The sequence below is a fragment of the Aplidium turbinatum genome, chromosome 1 (assembly GCF_918807975.1).
Source record: "Aplidium turbinatum chromosome 1, kaAplTurb1.1, whole genome shotgun sequence".
Lineage (NCBI taxonomy): Eukaryota > Metazoa > Chordata > Ascidiacea > Aplousobranchia > Polyclinidae > Aplidium > Aplidium turbinatum.
The window spans coordinates 876,596-890,960 of NC_137472.1; the positions used below are offsets into that span (position 1 = coordinate 876,596).

The 14,365-nt window shown below is 36.5% G+C and overlaps 1 protein-coding gene and 1 long non-coding RNA gene across 2 annotated transcripts in view; both read right to left on the minus strand.

Moving 5' to 3' along the window:
* LOC145779150 (complement receptor type 2-like) overlaps positions 1–14,365 on the minus strand; it is a 399,260-nt gene that overhangs the window by 249,658 nt on the left and 135,237 nt on the right. The window lies entirely within an intron of this gene.
* Positions 5,055–14,168, minus strand: LOC145769226 (uncharacterized). Its single transcript, XR_014288994.1, has 3 exons — positions 14,016–14,168; positions 5,457–5,570; positions 5,055–5,201 (listed from the first exon to the last, which is right to left on the minus strand). It is a non-coding gene; the product is annotated as an uncharacterized LOC145769226 (long non-coding RNA).

Below are 14,365 nucleotides of genomic sequence, written 5' to 3' on the forward strand. Positions count from 1 at the left end.
GTGTTTTAACTTTAATTACATGAAGATTTAAGCTTTGTCTGTCTCTACCGGTACCAATATGTCTGTACATAAACAACAATCTTATTGGACCAAACGACGCATTGTTAGAAAGAAAGTAGATGATTATATGCTTATGTTAAGAACTACATCACCTGCAAATACCAGCGGTTGTCAGAACTCGTAAATTTCATGTCCTGAAATTCAAATATCTATGTACTTCTGATTTGAATGAAGTTTCTGAAAATATTGTCATGTCTGAAACTGGTTGTAATAATGATCATGACTGTGCTTTGAACTTTTTTGAAAACAGTTAAAAAACTGTTGTTGATAATTATGAATCTACAACTTCTGTTAGCAATGAGTTTGCATGTGCAAGTACTGACAATGAATATGATACAGTTGATTGCAATTTTGAAGAAGGTATGGAGAATGATTACTCTGACACTAAGAGCATTTATAGTGATCAATCTGATAGTGATTCAAAGACAAGTGAAGTAAGCTTGGCTGAAAAATTAAGAGACTGGGCTGTAACTTTTGGTATCACAGCAGTTGCTCTTACTTTCCTTCTGCATATATTACAATTTCATCATCCAGAATTGCCAAAGGACTCCAGAACACTACTGAAAACTCAGATCAAATACGTATGAAATAAAAGACATTGCAGGTGGCCGATATCATCATGTTGGCTTAACCTTTTGAAGCACAATGTAACATATATGTTACATGACTTCATCTTCACATATCTTTTTATTTATCACTTTTTTGATGCTTTTGTGACTTCTTGGAACATATTTAAGGTTTAATTATACTATTTTTTTTATTCGCTTGGAAACACTTTTTATTTTCCCATGTTTGGAATTGAAAACTTTTGTGGAGTTTGAGTGCAAAATTTTTAGGAGTTTGGAACCTAATTTTATTTTGTCTAAAAATGTATTTTTAATTGTTTTTTGCAAATTGTATGAAAACATCTTTAAAATTACTTATCACAAGTTTTTGTTTTGATCAAATAAGATGAAGATGCAAAATAATGAGATTCTACATGATGTAACATATGTGTTACATTGTGCTTTAATGGTAACTAATCAGCAATCTTGAACGGTTGCTGTAACTAGCTTCACAAATCAATTTAGATTTTTTTTTCTTGATTTTTAATGTTTGCTTAGACTTTTAACTGCAATGTTGCTTGTTTTGATAATATTTTTTGTTGTTTTCTACTAGTTTATACAACTAGGCCTATTGTACGATGGATTAAATTGTCATATAGCTTTAAAAAACTTAAGTTTATGTAAAGTAAACGTATGGCTCATTTATAATATGTTCAGTAAATACAACTGTACTGTTTATGTAAAATAATTTATCCAGCCAGTACAAATTAGTTACCATATGGCATATTTTGTTAATTGCATGTTATTTTTTTTTTTCATGATAAGCTAATATTGTGTGCATAATATTCTATTTGCATAATATTCTATTCTATTTGCATAATATTCCTTGTCAACCGAAAGTGATCTCGGAGTTCCATATGTTTCAAACGTGATGACTTTGCGACGGTTCGAAGAAATTCGTGCTTTTCTGCATTTCAATGACAATGAGCTAATGAGACAACTATCTGATTCATCTCATGATAGAGCTTTCAAAGTTCGACCTGTTTTAGACCATTTTAAACTTGCCTTTATTGCGGCAGTGGGTCCAACAAAATGTCAGTCTATTGATGAACACATGATCAAATTCAAAGGTCATAACATACTTCGGCAGTATGTAAAGGCAAGCCAATTGCATGGGGTTTCAAAATGTGGTGTAGATGCTGTTCTAAAACTGGCTATTTGTTTGACTACAATTTGTACACTGGGAAGAAAAGTGGTCAAATTGAATATGGACTTGGAGAAGGCGTGGTTCTTGAATTGACTGAAAATATTAAAGATTTGAAGTGTGAGGTGTATATCGACATTTTTTTCAATTCCCCGTTGCTGCAATGCAAGTTATTGGAAAGAAATGTATTGAGTGCAGGAACTGTACGAGCTGAAAATAGATTAGCTGCAGAAGCTCTTCCAACATGTGGAGCACCCGTTATGTTCTCCCAAACAGTTCCGTTTCGTGCTTTCAACTGCCTGGAAGTATTTTGAGATGCTACACTATCACTTCCAGAAGGAATATCTGCAAAATTAGTAGAAGAGCTTTGCACACCTTCATCACTGTCAATATCACTGTCAGAACTTTCTTATTCAGCATTGAGACTAGGATTATAATCCTCGTCTTGCAGTTCAGTTTCTTCATCCTCATCACAAGAGTCGTCGAGATGATCGGTTTGCAACCGCTGAAGTACTTGTTCAATGTTCAATTCAACACTATAAATGTTGCTACGAGCCATGACAGAAGACAGCTTCTCACAATCGACGAAAAAATGCTAACAAATATGCCAAAGAGATTTATTCATACAAAACGTAGACTTCAAGTCTGTAAAAAAACCTAAGAGATTTTGAAGGCATATCAATAGGCCCACTGGCGTACGCAGGGGGGGGGCATTGGGCCATGCCCCCCCCCCCCTTAAAAATGGTTTAGTAGTTAACGACGTAGATTAAGGCATTTAATATGTTTTGCATTGCTTTGTCAAAGCAATCACTGCAACAATGTTGTTTTATAGACTAAGCCAATGCGAAATACATGGCCCAATCCACCTACCCCACCCTAGGTATGCCAATGTAGCATAGTGTTCTGTAAGCCTATTATAGTGATTAGTGAGAGAGAAATGGATAAAGTCTAAACTAAAATCATACTGGGATATCATGAAGACGTCTGGGATATCAATGGCCAGTGGCGTAGCCAAGGGGGGGGGGGGGGGTTACAACCCCACTTTGGCACGCGTGTGACGTCACGATATTGAGAATGATGCTTCCAGTCTCTTTATGCTTGGGAATGATGCTTTCAGTCTAAAAAAACTTGCCTAATTTTAAACAAAACTGCATTAAAAGAGCGAGTTTTGCCAATACCAAACATTCAAACATCTCAGCCAGGAATTAACAACAAGAAAACATTGAGACTTAGCTTTATTTCCGAAAAATGCCGAAGAAAGCAGGATCTTATCCTTTTGCTATGCCACCTGACAGCACCATTTTTTAGGAATATTCATACCCACATTTTTGTTGAAAATGCTCTCAGAATGCACCAAATTCAAAGTAATTTTTCAAAATTTTCAGGGGGAGGCCCCCCAGACCCCCCGCCGCTGGGTGTCCTCTTAAGAGAAAGCGCTGACGGGCTTCGCCCGCCAGTCGTCAAAAAAAACCCTTTCAAAATTCCAAGCTACGCTACTCTTAATGCCCCCCCCCCCTTGAGAAAATCCTGCGTACGCCACTGAATAGGCCTATTCTGCAATAAACTACATATTCCAGCTTCATTTATGCAACAACCAGGCCTAAATGTCAGGCTTTAGAACTATCAGTTGAAAGGCTAGTTGCGAGCCAGGTCTTGTTGCGTTTGTACAGTAGTATTTGCTACAACTTGCTACTTGCTACAACTAAATAGGTTTTTAGTAAGCATGACACCTTTCATACTCTGATGAATTGCTAACATTTGAACTATCAACTATCAGCTACCGTGTGAGACAAAAAACAAAATCCAGCTCATTTTCGGTCAAGCCATCAGTAAGACATCTAAGTATCGTTTAGAGCAGTGATTCTCAACCTTTTTTGGCCCATGGACCATATTTAAAAAATATCCAATGAACCACTTTCCTATGTTGAGGCCTCATGAACGCCACTAGTCGAAACTGTATTGCAAATAGGTCAGAATACTTAAGGGCGTATTCAATCTTGTCCAATACGTAATTAACTAATTAAGCAAAAATTTGCACGCTCAACCTTAACTACTTGAATACACATAATTTTAATTTCAAATTTTTTTTTAACAAAACGTCATGCACATATTGCTTCGATAGAATGGTAATGTTTCAGTCTTGCCTTCTTAGCAACAGGAGCTTGTAACATTTTGTTAGTTTGAAAGCACTGCAGAATACAGTAGGGTACTTAATTTAACGTATGAAAAAATATAACATGTGACATTTATAAAATAATTTAATTAACGTTCAGTGAAGCAGCGAATAGCTCTACTCTCCCTAAAGAAACTTTGTACAATGAAGAAGCGCAATCTTCGTGCACCGACAACACCGCAGCAATTACAGCAACATATGATTTTTTGATTAGGCCTGCCAGCACTTCACTTATGCCTTAAACAGTTCAATAGCTTACTCGTCAACTAACAAAATAAGTTCAAAAACTGCTGAGCCCATGCTTATCTAGCACTTCCAGAAAAATCGATCAAAAATCACGAAGTAAAGATGATTATTACGTCTTACATTATATTACGTCACGCTGACATAACTTACAATCATACATGCTACACAATTTTCTTACACCTGTATGCGGTCCTTACATAATTTACTGCAGTAAATGATACAATTTTGAAGAACGCTTTATCAAGGATTTATAGAATTCTCTGTGGATGAACAGAAATTCCAGGTGGACCACTGGCGGTGGTCCACCTGGAGCACGTTGAGAATCACTGGTTTAGAGTTAGAAAAATGGCTCGTAATTCTCATAAATCATTTGCAAATCAGGTCAATTGTCACTTCATTGTTTCGTAAATGCTTTGTTAGTAAACAAACAGAAATTTTCTCACACTTCTATCCAACTCTTGAAAGATTAGAAATCTTCTTATCACGCACCGGTCATTTTTGACCGGTCAGGGTTTATAGGTAGATTTGTGAGATGTTCTGTTTGCGAAAGTTCTAGTGAAAAATTATTACAGCTACTAAAACTTTATCAAACGTTAGGAAAAAACAAGGAGTATGACCAAGCAAATCGCAAGAACGCCAAAAATGTGAAGCGCCAAAACTCAAACCGGTCTAAAATGCTTCTAGTGTTAATCTTCAGTTGTAGATATTGGCAATAAACTTAATGGTTTGTTGTAAACGTCGTTCATAAATATGCGATAACTTTATTAAATTTTGAAGAATTTACTTCTACACTGTGGTTGACTCCTTTCCCAGGTTTCATCAGATTTGCAAAGAACACGAATTTCTGTAACTCCAACTTCGAAATGGTATCCTGGGTTACATGTGTAGACTGCCCTTCGATTAAAGTGGATCTTAAAAGTTTGCGGAAAAACGGAACCAAATCGTGAGGGACCAGGAATTTCGCACTCGGACACTAAATAATAATAATGAGTACTAATGATTAAAAACAAATGTTAGATAATAATTCAATATGGGATATTGGTAACACATCAGCACTAACAAATTACTTTAAGTGCTGTGTTTGTTTACGTAAAAATCACCAACTTTGAATTGAAGTGAAATAAATTAAATAATAACAATAATAATGATAATAATTAACATGATTCTCATTTGTTTGCTTTTTTACATTTGTGTAAATAAAGCCCAAACTAAGCCTGGCAGTACTGACCAATTGCGCAATTAGGACCTCTGTATCCTTCTGGACACCAACAGCCATATCCTTTTATCCGGTTAAGACAAGTTCCACCATTCTGGCACGGATTTACAGGACTGCATTCATTCACTGGTAAAAAACAAACATTCAAGTTAAAAAAATAAAATCTTTTATTTTATCTAAATCGAACATGTATACTGAACTGTATCAATTTCATAAGTTGATACAATGTAAACAAGCAGTTGATAGCATCCAGCTCATTATCGGCGCGAAGTAGGCTACTTGATCTGGACAGGAAATTTCTTCTTCTCTCGAACGCCCAGCAGAGTGACCAACTGACCATTATTGGTCATGCAGATGTAAGTGGCCACAGCGGAAAAAGGTTTTCATATATCAACAGAAAGAACGCACTATGTGAACTGATATATAAAATCAGAAACCCAAAGTAACAAATTTATTTTTGTCGTATTAAGGCTTTCGCCGGTGATTGTAGATTTAGATTTAAGCGAACGCGAAGGCAAGAAAGCTAATCGTCGTGTAAAAAAATACAAACAATTAACATGTAGTTTAGTGATTCTTAGCCTTTAGATACTGCCAGATCGGTAAAAATACAAACGTTGATTTTTGGACGGCTTACTAGAGTATTGAAGGCATTGTTGTTTTAGAAAAGTTGGGGAAGAAAAAAAAAACAATTACGCAAAACTGCGGTAAATAATCAAATGCAGCCTACTCAAATATGTTACAGTAGTGTGTAGTGGGACCAAGAATTAAATGTATGGAAAGCATTGTCAGATGTGATGAAACCACTTCCTGGAAAATGTCAAATCAGAAAATTTTATCAGGTTTGCTAAAAGTTTTTGAAGTTTTCAGACCTGTGTAATATAATTTGCAATAAAATGCATATTGGAATTGTTTCACTTCACAAAATCATATCACTATAAAGCTGTTCATGGCGTTAATTTCACATGGATGTGTCATTCCTAAGAGCGTGATGGTGACACAGTTCAGTCAAGTTAAAGTAACTTTCTAAGCTTAAAGTAACTTTAAAGTAACCACAGCTTCAGTCTGACCGCATAATTGCCACGGTAAAATATACTTTTTTCAATATTACAATAGATCAGTGAATAATCTCTTTTTGAATAATCTGAATAATCTCTTGCACATGACCAGTTGACCACGCAATAAATCAACTGAAAAATAAGTTTTTGTCTTCCTATTTTTGTAAGCAAAAAAACTTTACAAATAGAGTAATTATATTATTTTTACAGAAAAATGAAATGTTACCATGCAATAAATACGAAGAAATAATAATACACCACATGCAGTTGATCTTTTATACAGCACTATAGCTTTTATACTTTTATTGACTTTTGTTTTTCAAAGTCTTAAATTTGACTCGCAATTCTACTGTATCTAGCTACACTTACTTTACACGTTTCATTTGAACGACATGACAATTTTCTGAATGAAAAAGCACAAATCCCTGACAAGACAATCGACTGAAACTGCTGTATTCTTCAACTAACTGCTCAATACAAGTGCAGTAGGGTGCGGCTGGTGCCCCTCAAATTATAAAAACTTGATAAAACCAAGATTACTTTTTACTATGGGTGAGGTTATGATTAAAAAGCATAAATATGAAGTTTCAAGTAATTCGGGTAACGTTTAGGACCTCCTTCCCCTCGTCGAAAATATCACGAAAGCCATTCCAACGAAAACGATGTACTTGCATGTTTCAAACAACAAATAAAGTCACTTTTTTGAATCACAATAATCACAACGTTAAAAACCAAGACTTTGAGGGCTTGTTATGGCGTCGCAAATTTGGTGCATCGTTTCGATCGTTCTCCACCACTTGCAGCACATTTTGATACCGTTTTTCAATTTGTGCGGTAGACAGGAAGTCTGAGGCCAATTTTACCCCTCTTTCTGCACTATCATTAACAACACGGATGTTTTTAATGATTTCCTTTCCTGCTGAGTACGATGGAATATCATCCCATTGCTCTACAGGAAAAGTGAAAAAATCAGTTGGAATATTCAGCAAGTTGAAAAATTGCCAGGTTGAACTGCCAACAAATGAGACAAGAGTGGAACTTTCTGTGACAATAGGCAAAATTGGCTTCCCAAATCCAGTTCCATGTCGGTTTGAAAAAACAGTTACTTTTTCAAAAGTGTTTAATTTGTCCACTATTTTCTTCTTTTCGTCATTGTGCACTTGGTTGCTGAACAGAGAAAGCCCTACCAGTTCCTCAGTAAAATACCAGGTGTGATTTGATAAAGAACAAATTGCAGACTTGGATACATCTTGATCAGAATGTTGGTTACATGCATTCCACAGTGTCAAGTCATTGGGTGGGGCATCTTCAGAGAACTGAGCAGCATACCACCATGGCAAGTAAGTAAAAATAACGAACTCCATAAACCGATGGATCTTTTCAACTTGACGACTTGCAAATACTGCTCCTTTCCGCAATTCCGTGATAATTTTCTCCTCTAAAATGATTATTTTTAAACAATATAAATGTTTACACATCCAACGTGCCTTATGGAGGGCACCAGGACTTTGGATGGTGAACTGTGTATTTCCACCATCTAGATACAAAAGCACTAGTTCTAATACTTCTTTGTAATCACCTCTTAGTGGAGATTTGCTTTGAAGTATCTTGTTACAAAATCGAATGATGTGAGGAGATCGTTCGTCTCGTGGAGCATAATTAAAGTTAGTTGAGTCACCGGCTGTTAATGATCAAAAGTTTTCTCTAAATCTAGCGAATACCGAAATTGCAGGACTCTTTGATACTTCAATTTTTAAATCAGTCCATATGTGGCTTAATACAACTTCCCCAATGTGATGACGACATGCACACCAAAGAAGTTGCTGATTAAGCTTTTCTTGAATGGAAATGCAGCCAGCTGTTAAATGCCCAGTATTTGCAGAAGTTGTGTCGAAAACCATGCACTTAATACAATCTGTGCATTTCAATTGGTCCAGTAGACTACATGTTGCATCAGCAATCAACTTCCCAGCTCGGTCAGTAGTTTGCCTCGGCAAACTGGGAACACGCAGCAGTTTTACGCCACCTTGTCCTGGAAGAAAACGACACATATATGAATCAGGGATATGAATAGTAATACAGGTGTTACAGATAGCCTTCATCACAGGAAAAACTAAATGCACAAGCTGCTTACCAGACACTAGAACTGGAAGTCTATCATCAATATCATATTTGGATACCAAAGAAGTCATTAGCTTTCCATCCCAATGTAAGTTTCCTGTGGTTGGAGGAACCCATGATTTTTTTATGTTCTCAACTATGCTATCAATGCATTCAACACGATATCTACAGAAACAAAATAAGTTAATGTGGTCATACTGATGATAATTCAGGATATTCTAAACTATATTGCCTTCTTAGTTGTCTACTATACAGAATGCAATAGTACAAGTTATAGTAATTTCACCTGTATGATTGCGTTGCATCAAGATTAAATTTGGTAACATCTCCGTCGCAGCCACTAATAAGTGATTTCACAACTGACGATAGTTTTGCAGGGGCAAGTTCATTCCTTACTGCAGAAGAAACTAACTTTCGACATTTCAGCACATCATGAGGAATAAAAAGCCATTCACCTGGAACACAGTGTGAATTTTTACAAAAATTACATCTCATATAATATGATTTAGGCATATTGCTAAATTACATTCATTTTCTATTTACAGCAGTAGCCTATATGAGCATTAGGGTGGGTCGATTTTCACATAAAATTGTCGGATTGTCGCATAAATCGGTATTTAGGCGAGGCTTGCCATACTAAATAAAGTGTTAAAATTTCAATGTGATGGTGTGCTCCTAACCACTTACCCCAGGTGATATGGAAAAATACAATTTCTACTTCACGGTAAATTATATTCAATAGGTAGGCTGCAGTGAAAGCGAAACACAATTGAAATGTAATGAGTTAAAACCACACCTAGATCAGGGCCGGATTTAGCTAATGAGGGGCCCGGGGCATTTTTAGATCAGGGGGCCCCGCACAAAACATGTTTTCGCGCCTTCGGCGCGTAAAGCCACCTCTACGTCTACAGTAGCATTAATCCAGCACTGCACAGCATTTTGCAGAGACTTCAAAGGTAGAAAGAAAAAAATAATAATAACACAAAATCACATTTTTCCACGTCGGGAGGCCCTTCAAAAGTCAAGAGGGGGGCCCGGGGCACCTGCACCCTCTGCCCCCCAAATCCGGGCCTGACCTGAATGTTAAAATAAACAACACAGTCTTTCTTTGATTCAAATATAGGCCGCTGCTTCCTTGCATCTAAGATAGAATAAATCATAGAGTTCCTTTTCTCCTTTCCGAGAGTTTTGAAGCTGACCTCAGCGACTACACGAATCATTCTTTCAACGGCTTGAGTCTGTGGGTTGGGACTGACTTTATTGCATCCCAAAGTTCATCCTCACTCTTAGTCCTTAGACTTAGATGATAATAATGGTGGTTCAGTAACGTCAATCTCTGTCCAATCGTTCACATCAATATAATCCATTGCATTAAGATTGAGTTGATCAGCAGGGCGATGGAATCTTCATATTATTGTAGATGAAAGCTTTCGTACTTTCAGAATTCGCCTAACAGCTACTTCACGAATGGCAGGTTTATTGTCATGAAACATGGCATATAGCAAGTTTTCGGGGTGAGCTGCATAACAATTTTGCTTGATCGATTTGTCGATGACAAATTGCACTTCTACTGGCTCTAGTCGACGACTGAGTTGTATCATTAGGAAAAGTACTGCTGGAGCATCGCTGATATCTGTGGCCATCTTAGTGCAATCCATACAGGCCCATATACAGTTGTAATGAATCGTGTCAATGTCTTTACAGAGTCTAATCTCTAATGGATGGGTTTGACTAACATAATAGCGGCATATTCGATTTGCTCCTGTGAATGATTATATTTCCCAGGATCTCTGTGTAAGAGTGTTTCAGAGCATTCCCCAGAACTGATTGCATGGCAGATTTCCAAACGGTACATCTGGTCTGTGCTTAGATCTTTGAATTGTCCAATTTTGGCAAATGGGGACTCTCGATTTTATCAAACAATGCGATCTCCAAGGCTATATTGGTTGACCACAGAATATCGCCAATTTCACCAATGAATGTTTCTGGACCAGATGTCTTTCCAAATAGATTTTGCAATGGTAACTCATTGATGGGCAGCATAAGCCAACATATATTCCACTGAACGTTATAACGGATATGATCTTCTATTCTAGCGATTACTCCATTACTATTTCCAGTGTTCACTGTTCACTGCTGTCCCGTCACAACCTGTTATTAGAATTCCATCCATGTTCATATTCTCGTCGATCATACATTTTAAAATGTCAACTGAACGACTACTTGGTGTTGTGACATAAGAGATGTAGATGTCACCAGGTTGTGTCAGTAAAACGTAATGGTATTCTTTTATTTTTCTCCTGTGGTGGTAGTCATCAAAGACATATTATTCATCCTTTCTCCCATCGAAATTGAGCGATATAAAATTATTGACGACATGTTGGGTTGGTTTCAATCCAGTACGCCTCTTGACTCGGCTATGTCTCACTTTCCGTGGGTCAATAATGATATATGTGGAGAAGTCTTTTCCTACCACACCCTGCAAAGTAGCAGTGGCAATAGCAGCAACTGTTTCGTCAAAAACCATCTTTCGATCTGCTTCCCTTGCAACACAAGGGATTGGGATGGTATTGTAGGCACTACTTGTTGAGGAACTCTCCTTGAAACTCGGATCATTATCGGATTAATAAGATAAAGAGTCAGTTTCACAAAGTTTTTGTGTGGCGTGTTAAACCGCACAACTATTAGAAGTTCGCTCACTGCGCAGAATTGCCGGATTGGGCAAAAAATGAGATAAAATGACAAAAATTACCGCAACTTTTCGCCCAATCTGGCAACCCTGTTATAAAAACAGAGGGTCGTTGGGGTAATGGGTTGCTGTGCACAAAACGATTTTAAACTTTGAGGAAATGTTTAGAAGGTAAAGTGGCACCTATGTTCAAATTTATATGATAAATGGAGAAATCGACCCACCCTAATGAGCATATTCATTAAACTTACTAACCTGTTTTCTTCAAACGACGATGTTTTCTTTGTGAAGGCCCAGGTGAAAATTCTTCCTCTTCACTAGGTTCATTAAAATGTTCTTGTTGTAAACTTGTATCTTTTTCCAGCCTACTCCTGGCTGCTTCAATGTTCACTCGTTTTTGTGCCGCATTGCGTCTTTCTGCTGCATTTTTCTCCATTTTGGTAAGATTTTTGTCAACACCAGCCATGACTGCCAATCTGTCTGTCTGCATTGATAACAGAAATTGTCTGTCCTCATCATTTCGGAGTGATTCCAGAGCATTTTTGGGCCAGAATGGCATCGTTTTTTCCAATGATTCTTTGTAATTGTCAATCCTTTCTTTAGGTTTTCCTGAATCGCGTCTTTTTACTGGTATTTTTAACAAACTTTGCATATCCTCATACAGTTTCACTATACACTGTGCCATTTTATTATTGGCTATTATCGGTATTCTTGCACGATTGTATATGGGGACGATTTCTTCTACAACTGTACGAGTTGCAGCTTTGAATAAGCATTTTTTAGTTTTGTCAGTTACCCACAGGCTTTCTTTCCTACAAATAAATGCGAGAAGAACTTCTTTTCTCGTCGGCAGCTTGCTTCTCTTAATATTAACATCATCTTCTGACGGGACAGTATTGAAAATAAAATACCTCGGATCTTTGAAACGTGACATGAGGTCAGTTGCAAGTGCTAAACTAATTCTGCAAATGTCCAAGCAGGCATTAAACTAAAATAGTCATTAAAATAAAAACAACTAGGCCTAAATGAGCTCTGACTGGGCTGCATGAGACTATGAAGACTGCATAAGCAGGACTAATTTAGAACCTGGTCTTTTTTGAGCGATTGATAAGACAAATTCTTGGGAGCTGATGAGCAATCCTCTGCTTTGCTCATTACGTAATACACTGGAATCGACTACTTGACGAAGAATGAAAATAGGGTGAAATTACTATCCGTGGTAACAGCTCCAGCAAGCTATATGAAGCTAAGATTAGATTCTATTATTCGCCTAAACACGATTGAAATTGGTCAAATCTATCTCAACATTTTTTTTACCAGACATTGATACGCATGGACGAATTGTCGCAATTGCGAAGATTTCACCCTGTTTTTTCTTCTTCAAATAGTCGATTCCAGTATATAACGTATGGGCAACTTTGAGCAAGGCGAAAGATTGTACATCAGCTCCAATTTTAATTGGGATGAGGTGGTCCTAAACATTAACCATTTTGGCTGAAACTTCATATTTTTGTTAGTTGAGTGGAACCTCACCTTCAAAAAAAAGTAATCAGAAAAATATTGATATGGGGGCACCAGCCGCACCCTAAAGTGCAGTTGGTATCAGACACAAAATAGCCAACTGCTTTTAAATCTATTTCACTAACTTGAGTAGCTATTTTTAATTTTGGCCATCATCAAATTACTAAAACCAGTTCTTAAAAAATTCAAAAATTATCTGGAGACTTGATTCATAGTTTGATCAAAACATCATCGAAACAAAATCGAGCTGTGAAACTTTTTATGAGAATCTTACACTTTGCAATAATTCTTAGCTAAGTCATAGGCCACAATTTTGCAATAATTTTAATTCAGGCAGCTGAAACAATTTGTGTCCAGCAGGACAATTTGGTGAAAATATCGATACGTGGCCCAAACACCTTAATAAACAAATAATAAAAGAAGTTTATTACAATGTTTGATGATAAAATTTAAAAAAAAATTGTTGAATTACCTCAAATAAAGGGTTAGGAAAAGTCATGAAGTAATAAAGAGTAAGTATTAACTTTGAAAGAATTACAAAAAAACAACAACCACCGGTATCCTATAGGACACCTTGGTAGTAGTTTTAATGTTAAAATATCTAATTGTTGAGTACATAAAGCTTTCGGTCAAAAGATTTTTGGCCTTTAGTAACTATCAACATTTTTAATAGTAATAAGAAGAGAGAGGGTACTTGCAACCCTTTGTTGCGTTGGCCATGACGCAAGAGAAAGATTCACAAAAAACTCAAACTGGTAAAATTATAAGTTTGAGCCTAAAAAACTCTAACTCTCAACTCATGTAGCTCCACACTCTGTGAAAATTATACTTCTTTACAAATTTTCTTTGAATTTTAAAAGAAAATGCTAAAAAAAACATTATTAACTGTAGACAGAAGAAAACCGTTTTAAATTTTAGAATATAAATTAAATTAATTAAAAACTGAAATGTTTCATTCCTAGGAGTAGATGGTTGTTTCGCGGATGATTGAAAGGTAGAATAAAACAGCATTAATTGTGACATTTAATAACTAGGAAAACTTAAATTTTCCTACCAATATAAAGTTTGATGTTTTAAAAAGTTGTGCAAATTAATGAATAGAGAAAAGAAAATGAAGCACAAGGCACGAATTTGTCATTAGGCCATTTTTTCTTTCCTTAGTTAATCTTTTAAGTCAATACTCACAGCAATCATCATTTGTTGAAACTTTGATGTCATCGACATCAATTTCTGTTGGTGGACGATTGTTCCTTATCGCTGTGAACTCGATTTTGAAGTCTCCTCCACTTTGGGGGAGCAATACATCTGTGCTCAACCATACATTTCGTTGATCATCGGTGTTTGCACTCCAGATGCTTCTGCTGCAATAGTTTCAAAATACATTACAATTCAATACAATAAATATGTTTGATACAGAAAGAGACTGCTCAGCAGGCATTGATTATAAAATGACTATACTAAGCTACCACCTGTTGTTAAGAATGATACCCAGCTTTCAGTTTCGACCAGTTGGGGATCATAGTAGAAGCGTTCAC